Source organism: Drosophila gunungcola, chromosome 3R, assembly GCF_025200985.1.
Source record: "Drosophila gunungcola strain Sukarami chromosome 3R, Dgunungcola_SK_2, whole genome shotgun sequence".
In the NCBI taxonomy this organism is placed as follows: domain Eukaryota; kingdom Metazoa; phylum Arthropoda; class Insecta; order Diptera; family Drosophilidae; genus Drosophila; species Drosophila gunungcola.
In genome coordinates this window covers 18,713,183-18,725,620 of record NC_069139.1, presented here as the reverse complement: position 1 = coordinate 18,725,620, position 12,438 = coordinate 18,713,183, and the positions used below count along the sequence as shown (strand labels likewise).

General features: G+C 36.2%; 1 protein-coding gene across 9 annotated transcripts in view; it reads left to right on the top strand.

Moving 5' to 3' along the window:
- The window catches only part of LOC128258729 (extracellular serine/threonine protein CG31145), a 68,684-nt gene that overhangs the window by 6,733 nt on the left and 49,513 nt on the right, over positions 1 to 12,438 (top strand). For 6 of the 9 annotated variants that reach the window (XR_008268022.1, XM_052990688.1, XM_052990607.1 and 3 more), the window contains exon 3: positions 11,399 to 11,428. The exons of the other annotated variants lie outside the window; for them this stretch is intronic. The gene's annotated coding sequence lies outside the window, so the exon portion shown is untranslated. The remainder of the gene's footprint in view (positions 1 to 11,398; positions 11,429 to 12,438) is intronic. 9 annotated transcript variants of the gene reach the window in all.

The following is a 12,438-nucleotide window of genomic DNA, read 5'->3' as shown; positions in this document are numbered from 1 at the left end:
GACCTTGCTTACGATTTTAAAACTGAAAGCACTGTTGCAAAAAAATCTTGATTTTGTGTTATAATTCTAAATAATTTATTTCTTATGGATAAGAATCCGCTCATTGATAAGAAATTATTAGTTAGAAACATTCTGAATTCTTTGAAATCAATAATGACGCTCCTGACTCTGCTAACTCAGTGCCTATAAGAACAGTTGCAAAAAAGATATAATATCTACGCTAACAAATATAATAAAACTCTTATATTTTAAGATTTTTAAATAGCCTTAAAAAAGTCGAATGGTACTTTTTAAAGTACATTTTAATATTGATTTTAGCTGTACACAGTGATCTTCCTTTTTTTCGCAAATAAAGGAAGGTATGGAAAATACGTCGCGTGGTACAAAACGTGCGCAGATCAAACAATCACAAATAACAACAGTAGTTAATACAATCACGAGTACAGAAATCAGTCAACAACCAAAAATATAATATAAACAAAATGAGTTTCACAAATGTCACGTTTTATGTAACATTCGTTTGTTTTAGTTTTGTTTTTCTTTTGCATTTTGGTTTGAACGAAATAAATTTATGCCGTATTAATAAAAATTGCATACCCAAGAAACAACAAAAAATTAAAATATACAGAGCACAAAGGCAAATGACAATTACTTCTCATAAAAAAATCGACTTTAAAATGACTTTACCGGCAGCAGGAAATTAAATTTTGTCGAAAGTTTAAAAAACACACACCGCACATAAGACCCATCAGAATAATTGTCGGAGGTACAAAAACACCAAAAATGCGAACGTTTAAAGCAAAATACTTTAACAAACATGAAAGAATGCAAATAATATGTAAACCACATAGAAACGTGCGATCAATGATGGGCATTGAATTTAAATGAGATAACCAAGGGAATTGAATGGATAAATTTGCAACAATGCAACCGTTGTAGGATTAATGGTATTATTTGTTTGTAAACACGGTAGCTAACACTTTGAACTATTTTTACAATAAGTACAAAATAATTTTATAAAAATATGATTTTCTTCCTAAACACCTACAACTACAATAAATGTATTTTAAATTTAAACTTATTGTTTTGTTACTTGTTTATAGTGAAGACCAGGAAAGTACCCTGAAGGTTTCGTTATCAAACCAGTTTTTTTTTTATTACAATGGGTAAAACACAAAAGCCAATTATTTTCCATCTCTTGACGTGCCAGTGTAGAGTACAAGACAAAGTAAATAAATGCTGTTACAAAGTAAAAACTGTGTCAATGAAATTTTCGTGGGGTAAACTACAATTGCTGCCCATAAAACGGCAGGCAGACCTTAGTCCGGAGTTTACTAGCCTGGTCTGACGCTGAGTTCCGAGTGATTCATGAACTCGTTTGCAGTTTGGTTCCATTCGATCCATCGCCTCGAGGCCCATTGACTTTGAACGAGCTGTGAGTATCTACTCAATAATTAGTTTGTTCGTTTGCCTCGCTAATTATGCAGACATATTCAACTGGAAACAAGTTAAACTTGTCGCCTTGTCGCTGTGGCTGTGGCTTTGGCACTCATTTTATTGAGCTTAGAGCGCACACTCCCCAAAGTGAATTCTTCCGAAAACGGTGTTAAATTTTTGAAATAGCTCTTTGGTTCTAGGCATTAATATGCAGAGCATCGTCCGAAGTCGTGGGTTCGGGTTCTCGACGAGCAGGAAGCAATCTACACCCGGCACATGCCACACGGCTTCCAGCTCTAGAGGTGCTATTTGGTATGGATGGCCTGTTGTCAGGTAAAAGTTGTTGTATCATATATGGGAGAGTGAGAACTTCCAGCTTGGATTTATGTCTGTTTTGATTACCGCCAGCTATGAATGCACTTCAAGAAACTGTGCAGAAAACAAACGGATCTATGTGAAATTATGGGTAGTATTTAGTTGTATCACTGCAAAACAAAGTAATAGAAACCTCCAAAAATAGTTGGATCAAAGTATTAAGTTTTATTTTTCCATGGGTTTTTTCTTTACTTATGATAGATTTATATATTTGACCAACGTCAAGCTTCTCTAATTGGTCTAGGTTGGTCTAAAAAAGTATCGTTTTTGAGACTATACCATATCTTTAACATATATATTCATATTTCATTATTTGTATTGAATTGTCCTTTGGCTTCTTATTTTGTATATATGATAAAAATATATTATATAGCCCAACTATATTATAATTGTGGTGATCCTATTACATTATTCGTACTGCATTTTTCTAATTGAATTATTCTTTTTGAATTACAGGTGTTAATCGTGTTTTGTTTTGCCTGAGTGACTAAGCAATCCTTATAACAACTCACATTTTCAATTTGGTCGCTTAAATTAAATCACTTATAAAATCCTTCCCTGATATACTTTTTCCACACTCGTCTAGTCTTGAACTTAAGCCCTAGTCATAACCATAACTCGCCGCTTGCGCCACCCAATTTCTGACCCGGCTTTTAAAACTGCCATATCACTGGTTGTTTTCTAATCGGTCAGTGCCCTGATTCCGTTTCTCACATTATTGTGAACTGCATTGACCGTTAGAGGGGCATCGGAATTTTATCGCATATTGTGAAGATTCTTTCATTAACTGGCCATACAATCTATATATAAAGTGTATCATTGAAGTGCGTGATTAATCAGAAATACAATTTAAGCAGGGCGTCTTCATGGAAAAGTGAATATCATTGTTCAATGTGTTTTGTAGCTTAAGCTAATGAAGCGCATTAAACGGAGCTCGGCTGTTTATGTGTGTGTGTGTGTATCTTGTAGATACTTGGCCAGACTTTAGCTGCTGCCATTGTTGGTCTTGTCAGCTTGTTGTCTGTGTTCTGAGCCAGTGACATAGAACTCCACACGATGGGGCAAACACAGATATTCGAACAAACACAAGCACAAGCACATCTGGAGGATGGGAGGAAAGTTCGGTTCTGGTCCGCTCGGAAAGGTTAATGAGTTATAAAACTTATGGCACTTACTTTGTTTAGTGTAAACGATACGCATTATTAAAATGCCTTTATGCGTGTCTGTGGGTCTGGTCTACTGTTTGCCGTGTGTAATTTTCGTGTGTCAGATATAATTTGGCTTTAGTAGACTACCGCTACCGTTACACATATAGATACAGATACAGATACAGTTTGTCTTTATGCCCGTTGCTTTCTTGCGGCTTTTGTTACGCTTTCCAGAACATGACTCGGAATTTTCGGCACAGCTTTCGTTCTTGCCTAATTCCACACGGCAGCAGCTTTCTTAACTGATGAATAAAGACATCTGCAAGCGGTCGCCAAGGAGAACATGGCTTAAATGGCATTTAAAGAGCAGAGCGAAATGGCCCCAGAAACTGTGTCAAACCTTTTGGAGAGAAGTGCAGAAGTCGACCAGAAACAGAACTGAAATAGAAACAGAAACAGAAACAGAACAATGCCAACGAAAATGGGGGCCAACAAACGGGGCAGCATTTAGGCAGTCAAAAGGTTGCAAACACAAAAGCGTAACTGTGCAGCCAGATTCTTTTCCCATTCTAGTATTTTTCTGTTGTTGCTGGTTGTAATTAAATCTTATAGAATGGCCGGACACACTAGAATAAGCCAACACTGTTGTGGCTCTGCACCTTTCTTTTTTGTGCGTTTGTGTCCGATTGCAGCAACATCGTTTTGGCCATGCTTGAGTTGCTTCTACAGTTCTCTTTAATATTACTTGATTTTTTTTTGTTGTTTTCGCTTTTGGCTTGGGTCTGCGTTTGCGTTTGGGTTTCGGTTTTTAACTTTTTGCTACTTTTTTCGGCTCTGAAATATCCGTACTGAAAAAGGCAACAGCCCAACCGCATCATAGCCAAAGCCCAGCCTTAAAATATCCACTTAACTGGCACAGCTGCAGCTCAGCCCTAAATGGGCGTGGCTAGAGCTTTAACCCCTGCCATCCGTCCACCCACACCTGACCTCCGACCCCACGCTTAGAGTGTGTGTGGCAACAAAGGGCAGACAGGGGGCCACCTTGAGGTGCCACTTACTGTTGGAGCCAATTCCAGTTTGGTTTACCTAATGAGTAATGGTTAGAGGCATATTTTCATACCCTTACTATGTAAAAGCTAAACAAAGAAGCTGAGTGAAAACGAAATTTAAACTATTTTAAACATCTTAAAGGGGTTATCTACTTCACTTGATATTTTATTTATACCCATTATTCTCCACGTATCCTGTTCCCCTTAACTAAGGTAATGAGTTTTCGGTTTAATGTGTCTAAATGTCAAACGTGTTATATGAGAACTATTGTGTAAAAGCACATCTATTATTATTTACTTTATAAATATTCAGGAATTTACACACGGATAACGTTCTTTAGCTAATGAGGTTTTGGTGTTTAAGCTTTAATTATGTTTATTAATATGACAAATAAAATATACTTTAAAATATATAATTTATATACATTTTATAAATTAGGCAGAAGTTCAGACTTAAATTCAAAACTTTCCTTAAGTTCAGGGTATTTAAAGTCACGTAATTTCCCAAAACTCGTTTTTCCAAGTGTGTATTCAGTGAACTGCATTGAGTTTGACAGTTCACTCCAAACCAGACAGAGAAGTAATGAAATGGCGTGGCTCTTCAGTTTGTCAACTGATGGGTTGCAGACAAAGTGATTTTTATTTTGGCCATTTGGGCTATCTCTGACGGTGCGTTCTTGAAATGAAATCTACCCAAATTAAACATATTAAGACGGACAGCGCAGGAATCCTTTTAATTGGTTAATCGATGTCTGGCTTATAGATAGACTAAAAACAGCATTGGTTTAAAATACCTGAAAGAGGTAATCACTATTGTTTGCAAACTTTTGCAAATTATTTCACTTTTTACTTTGCATTTCCCCCCAGGTGCGGCTTATAGATGCATTTACAAACAGACATTCAGTGTTGAAGGCCTTTAGGTAAGCAAATTTATTGGGCCATTAAAAGTATAGCAGTTCAAAGTCAAATTCCGATTCGAATTACCTTTCCCCAGAAAAAAGATTAAGACTGCAGGTTTTTTTTAGTATTCAATTGAGCTCTTTTAAAATAAAGTCTTGACAGTCACAGGTTAAATTTAAACAATATTCGTTGGCCCCAGTGCATTTAAAATTTTCAGATAGAAATGCACTTGGCTAATAATTTGTTTAGCTCTTGAAAGCCTCCCCTTCTGCGTTAATGTAATTACGTCTGTTGTGGCCATTAAATCTGTATTCACAAACAATTTTTGGGCAGAGGCAGGTACTAAAATTCTGGCAAATACAAATGTAATTCAATGTTGAACTTTTGAATTTCGAATTCTGTTCTCTGGGCAACCGAACCTATGATACAATAAAATTTTATTGAGAGCTAGAAAGGCAGCTAGTAGCTAGAAGCAATAAATGTGTCCGGCCAGCGACACTGACATACAGATATGGCAGATCCCATAAGCTGTATGTTGTTCGGAATGTACGAGTACATTGCATGATATGCCAAGTAAAAAGTAGCAGTGAGCCGATTGTTTTGCATTTTGTTTTTGTTTGGCTTTGCTGAAGCGTGACGCGACCAAGCTAAAAATTAAATTTTCAAAATGCATTACTGCAATTCCATCTAAAGCTCTACAAATTTCTTATACAATATATTTTATTGCAATTTCAGTTACAAATAAAACTGCTGATTGCCTGCAACTTCCGTTGCGGATTTGGTTTGGAAAAAAAGTGCAGAATGTCGATAAATGTTGAAAATAAAGTAAAATAATAAATGCACTTAACTGGTGCTCGAAAACAACTGAACACATGAACAGCACTCGAAAGGCAAACAGCAAACTTTTGTTGAGTTGGATTTCATTTCGGATCTGGCCCCTTGGCCAATCCACATGTGTTGGTCCGAATATGCCGTAAAATTAATTTTACGCACGGCCTCGAATCATGACCAACTGAACAGTTTATAGTTTATTTTATTTCTGCCGAAGAAGCTTGAAAAGTTCAATGAGTGATTGAGTTGTCGAAAAGTTGTTGATCGGAAAACGAAACCCTTTCCACACCGATTCACTTCGAGAGTCGTAGGGCATCCAAAAGTAATTGAAACTTTGCAGGGCTGCAAATTACATTAATTAAAATTCGGATTATTGAAAAACAAAGTCGTTCTGACTGTTTTTATTATGCTGATTATCTGTGTGCCCTGCCTTCGTGGCAAATTATTAAAAATAACCGAATTAGAGCAATTTTCGTTTTGGGTCTGATCCAATTTAAAAATAGCAATCCTATTTATAAGGCTCCCAATATTTTTAACCCACACTTGCTGCTAACGGTTTTTTTTTTTTTTTTTTTTTTGTTTTTGTTGCCACAAAGTTGCTGCAAAACAAATTAATTCAAAATTGAATTTTCGGTTTTGTGGTCAATGGAATAGAGCAAGCGGGACAGCAAGAGATAGACAAGAATAAAAAACTCAATTGTTTGCTTTTAATTATGAAACCGCCACCAAGGACTGAGCGAAGCTGATAGAGCTCAGGTTTCTTATTTTAGTTTTGTTTGCCGTTGCCACTGCCGCGGCCACAGCTACTGGTGATTTTGCTGGCGCTTCTGCTGTTTATCAATTTTCAATATTGACCTTTGCCTGTTTTGTCTTTGTTTTTGCTGTTACTGCTTTTGTTACTGTTACTCTGCTCTTTTCGTTTTGGGTTTAGCTGAGCTACATTAAATATACACACAACACCACGCCGTGCCAGCGATTGCGTTGTGTTTGCCTTGTGGCCGCTCTTTCCCGCTCTTCACACCTTTTCGGACTCTGCGGGGAGCCACCTGGCGGGGATTCGGGCAACTAGGGCGGGGAGTTGGATAGTACGGCAGTGCGAGCGATAGGAAGAAATACACACAAATATTTGCGCTATGCAAGGTGACATATTTCGGGGTTTCTTTGCCACCACACACTTTCTGCCTTTTTTTTTTTTTGTTTCAGCAGCTATTAATAGGGGGCTTTTGGTCGATTGGACTAGGGCATGGGTACAGTGGGATATTAGAATACAGTGGGATATTAGAAAATTGTTTTCCCTTGAAAACATTTTATAAGCTTATGCACTTTTACTTTAATTAACTATGCAACTAGATAAATTTAAAATATTTGTTTCTTAAAAAATAGCTTCAATAAAAAGTACGTTCAATAAAACTTATGATAACACAAATGTATAGCAGTCACTCAAGAAAAGTACTGGTTAAATGTATTTGCAATAAAGAATGCTGAGTAAATGAATTTGTAACAAAATATTATCTTTTATTTTTTTTTTAGCTTATGTAAGTTATTTCTAAAGTATTTTACACACAAAAGCAGGGCATTAAATAACCCACAGTTCAGATCTTTGGCATTGCTATTTTTGTTTAGCTTATGCCGAAAATAAAACTGCCATGATGTTGTCAATTGAATTGGAGCGTCGATTTTAATTTCTAGACATTCTGCAGGCTCCCTTCCCTCCGCTCGCTATCTCTCTGTTTGCCCTGCTCTAATTTAACTTGCAATGTCTAAATATATCTTTAGATATGTATTCACATGTGCATATTCACACAACTGCAGTGAGCGTGTGTATTTATGCGTAGACATTTTTGCTGATTGATTAGTCACAGGAAGTTTAATGTCGATAGCGGAGTGCACTTAACCCATTTAGCTGCACAAAAGGGCGATAAAATAATAGCATTTAATTAAATTTCATTTAGCGGGATTGTCAAGTTTTGAATTGGCCTGCCATTTGTCGGCTGCCTGTTTGTTTCAATTTCTTTTATATCGATGCTGTGGAAAATCAGTTCTGCCTTTGCTTTCTAATGACTTGCGTTTCAATGAAAGTTCAATTAGTGTGTGCACAGAGCGAAAGTTTTCGGCAACACAACAAAGAAAGTGGCAAAAAGAATAAAGGGCCAAAGCGAAGAAGTAAATATTATATATCTAGTCGCACTTAAGGGTCTTTGTCCTCCCCGGTAATCTGAGTTTTCTCCGCTTTTTATCGCTCATTTCCGCTTCCAATAGAATCGAACATAAGCGGATTCTTTTGGTTCACTCATTAACATTTATTTGGCCTTGCGGCATGCCAGAAAAAAAGGATGTGTCTCCGCATCCGCCAACTGGTGCACATTCAATCTGACTTTTATTGAATTCATTAAAAGCATTGCACCCTTTCCACTTGATTTTTATTTAATCTCTTTTTGGTTTTCTCAATTTTGTTGTATTTTTTATTTTGGCTTTGCTGACACTTAAACAATTAAATTGGGATTGTTTGGGGGTTGGGGCGGCTAGTCCTGTTCCAGATCTGCGCCCATGGCACACATTGCATTTTCTCTGGCAAGTAAAAAATTCGCAAAAACTATATGGCATGAATGTTATTTAAAATGTAGCCATCTCTTGTCTGTCTGCCTCGCTCTCCAAAATGCCATGTCGTCTGTGTGTGCAGATTTGGTTTGCAGATTGTATTTTTTTAAATTGGTTTATCCGTTGTTATTGTTCCAATTTTTTATTTCATTTTCTCCCTTTGGGATTGGGTGAACAAATGGTAGTTTTTATGTTTTTTTTATTTTGCCAGTTCTGGTTGTAAGTTGTATGAAATTGTCACACGGGGCGTATGGGTGATATGTAAATGAATTTTTAATAGAGGTTAGAGGGAGCCATTACACAGGTAAATACAGTAATTGCCATGTTATGTGTTTAGTTAAGCAATAAAGGCCATTTTTGTTGAATAAACAAGAGGCATTTCGTATCAAAAGGCTGAGAGAATTTAGTCTTTTTTACATTCATGGACGAAGAGACTAAGTCAATTTATAAAATCTAAAAATAACTCTTCTTTTATGGTTTCTTGTACCAGTTATAAATTTTGGCCGTTTTAGAGACATCAAATTATTCATAAGCTTCTCCACTTTAGAATTTAAGTTATTTTCCTTGTTTGATGGTAGAACTGCCAAACAGCTTACGCAAACACAAAAGTGTTTATATTTTAGCCTACATAGACTTATTTTAGAGCTTAACAACAATTAACAATTGTCTCCCTTTTACGTAATATTTTAGCTAACGTAAGTCTGCTTACCAAAATTTTTTTTTTTAAAAAAGCAGCTTTGCTGCTTTTGTATTTCCCTCTCTTAATCATTTTTCGATTGTAATCAGTTTATGGTTGGCTGTTTTTGTGGTCACCATGCTGATATAGAAAAAGTGTCATATATTGCTGATGTTAATAAAATTTAATTAAAGTAAAAACAAAGTGATTACGATAAACTGCTTGACAAATAAAGTGAGAGAAAAAAAATTAAATTAAATAAAATTATCGGTAAAACAAATTGAAAAATGATTAAAATTTACCATAATGGGTGAATAACTTGTAAGTGATTAAGTGATAAATAACACAGTCGTCTCTTAACATAAGTTTTTTTTAACATACATATATTTATATAGACATTTTGAATTTATTGATGTACAGTTGTGAGCAATTTACATGACACGTTATTGTTTGTTTTTTGCATTCTTTTTGCGGCATTGCAAATCAATTCTGTGTACGCAGAAGAGCGATAAAGCCATTTGCATGGCAATCTTTCCTTTGTTGTTGTGCACTTAAATTTTAATTAATGAATTTGTTATCGTTTATCGTCATGGTGACAGCAATTGTTGCCATTTCCCCAGCCCTGCCACTGTCACTACTGATACCATTTTCTCCGGGCAATCTAATTGTTGGTTACAGTTGCCCTGTCGCATCAATGCCAGTTGTTTGCCACAGCCATTGTCTGTCAAAAATTTGACAAGTCACGCGAATGGGAGATGTGTCAGAGCACTTGGAATATGGGTTAATAATCACCTACGAGCAGGGAGCTAATGGTTTTGTGTGTGCAAAAAGGGGCAGGAAATGATGCCGAAGTTGACAAAGGTTAATTGATACCTTTAGGCGAATTTTAAAGGATCATGGAAATGGTTTTTGGTTTGGGTATGGAATTGCGTTAGTTTCAATAAACACGGTTTAAAAGTTTTTAGGAGAAGCTTTGATATTATAAATATTTACGGAGATAATTTAAGTTATCAGTTATCGCTAAAATATCTTAAATAAATTAGAATATATAGCAATGATTTTTAAATTAGCTTTGCCATTTTCACTTAGCCCTTATTAAAATAGAACGGACGTATAAACACAAAAACACACAACCGAAATAAATAACCGAAATAAATAGCATTATTATTGATAGTGTTCTGTTAATACACTTTCAATTCTATTTTTATTCTGATGAATGTCACCATGTTAAATTAAACATTTTCAATGCAAAGCAAAAGAGTAAGTCGAATTAATTGGGTCTTAAAATTAACTCTTCAATTATGAAGAAAATAAACTGTCTGATGCCGACCTGTAATTTTATAAAGTACTGAACCTCGGGATATTTCCTACGCGAATTGTATTTAAGCAACTAGCGTTATGCAAGTGACTCGCACTCGAAGTGGCTTTAGTTAAAAGCCCCTCTTCTGGGTGCAAGTGTCGCATGTCAAATGCCACTTGAACTTCGCTGGCCAACTGAGGTAATTCAGCTCAAAGCAGCCTCTCTAGTTTCGCTTAGGCCTTCTTATTATTTTTATGGCGTTTTAATGGCTTAATTAAACAATTAACCAGGCGGACCACGATAGTTCAATTATGTAAGCAGTTTGCCAAGATGCCAACAATTAAAAGTTCATTACAGCGGGATGCGGTGGATTGTGGGGCTATATGGCTGTGGAAAGTCGAGAAAAGCTGCATAAGCAGCTGCAGTTGTTTTTGCCTTTTGCGGCAACAAAGAATCTAATTGTATATCAAGTGCAAGTGCAATTGTACAAGTGGGTTAAGCGGGCAGCAGAGGGTAAATGGGGGCAAAAGGGGCGGGGCTGGGCTTCTGCCTCAATGAATCGAGCAGAGCTGGCAAATACAAACACAAACACCATGTTGGGCGCTACTTGTAAACTAATTCAATTAACGTCTAAGCCGCTTAACATCATCAAGTGACCCAGTCTGCCATATTCTCAGAACCCCAGAACCTCAGAACCTCCACCCATTTTGGTCCGCTTTAAGCCGATTTAAAGAGTGACCCACAACTGGTTGAATTTAATTTTATCTAAATTAGCCAGGTTTGCACTTTAAATGTATTGAATGTTGTGCAATTCCCGATGCCAACCGGTTGGCACACATCTGCCGAATGCTAAATGAACACATTCAAAAACCCAAACTCAATCTCAGGCTGTCAGTCGTTGTCACATCAAGTGCATCAAACTGGTTTTGCGGTTTCTCCACCGCTCAATTGTAGGCGGAAGTTGGTGACGGTTGGTTGGCGCAAACAAAACGAAAACCAAACAAAATTGGGTTAAGCAGTTAATCAAAACCCGCTTGGCATTTGCATATTAATCAAGTTTACAATTTCCTTGTTCTCTTTGCAGACAAATTCCCCAAAGAGACATTTAGCCAAGGTGAGTAAAGTGAGATTTTTGTTTTGATTTGCGTCCCTTATTAACATAAAAAAACACAAACACTGAACAAATTTAGCTCCCATTATTTACGCCAAATTTTCACACAATCCGTTTCATCAACAACCTCCTGATAATTGGCCAAAGTCTCGTTAAGGCCCGGTCATGTGCCTGGGCTCTAATAAAAAATAATTTGTTAACCCTACATACTATTTTGGGGTTCATGGCTTTTATGTGTGTCAGCCGTGGCTTTGGCACGTCGTTGTCGGATAAAAAACACTTGAAAAATATTCCAAACTGTAAAAATATATACAAAACGCAAAATAGAAACCCTTTTGTTTCCACATCTCGCACATGCAGATGTAAACACCTCGACTAAATATTGATCCAAAAAGAGAACAAAAAAGTACTGTAAAGTTTGTCTGTGGCTGTGGCAACAAATCGTCGATGAATAACATGCATATAAAATATGACGTTAAATGCTCCAATTGTGTAAATTTGCAATAAAAAGCGTTGAAACAGTTGGCAATTAAAAAAGTAAACTTAAACCTTTATTTAAAAACATATTTAAATTATAAACTAAGTTTACTTTTACTACTTATTTTAAACTTTTACTATATATAAAATTATTATCCTAATCCATGTTCTGGTTTTGTGATGGCAATTTTGTATGCCAATATTAAGTAAGCTGTCTTCCTCGAATTCGTGCTTGACTGTAACACTCGCCAAAAATTATTCATCAACAAATTTGCTTAATTTTAGTGCAAATAAATTTACCTTTACTTAGCACATTTGCCTAGATATTTGTGGCTGTTTTGTCAATTGGCTAATATTTGCTTATAAAAATTTATGTATGTATATGTGCTCTGGGCCAATAAAGCGGTTGTAAATTGGGTTAAAATTTGACGAAACCCGTCTACGAATATTCTGTTGCGTATGTGGATCATGCATAATCAATGACAACATTTGTGCCAACAAGAGTCGCAAATAAACATTGTTGAATTTGCTATCTC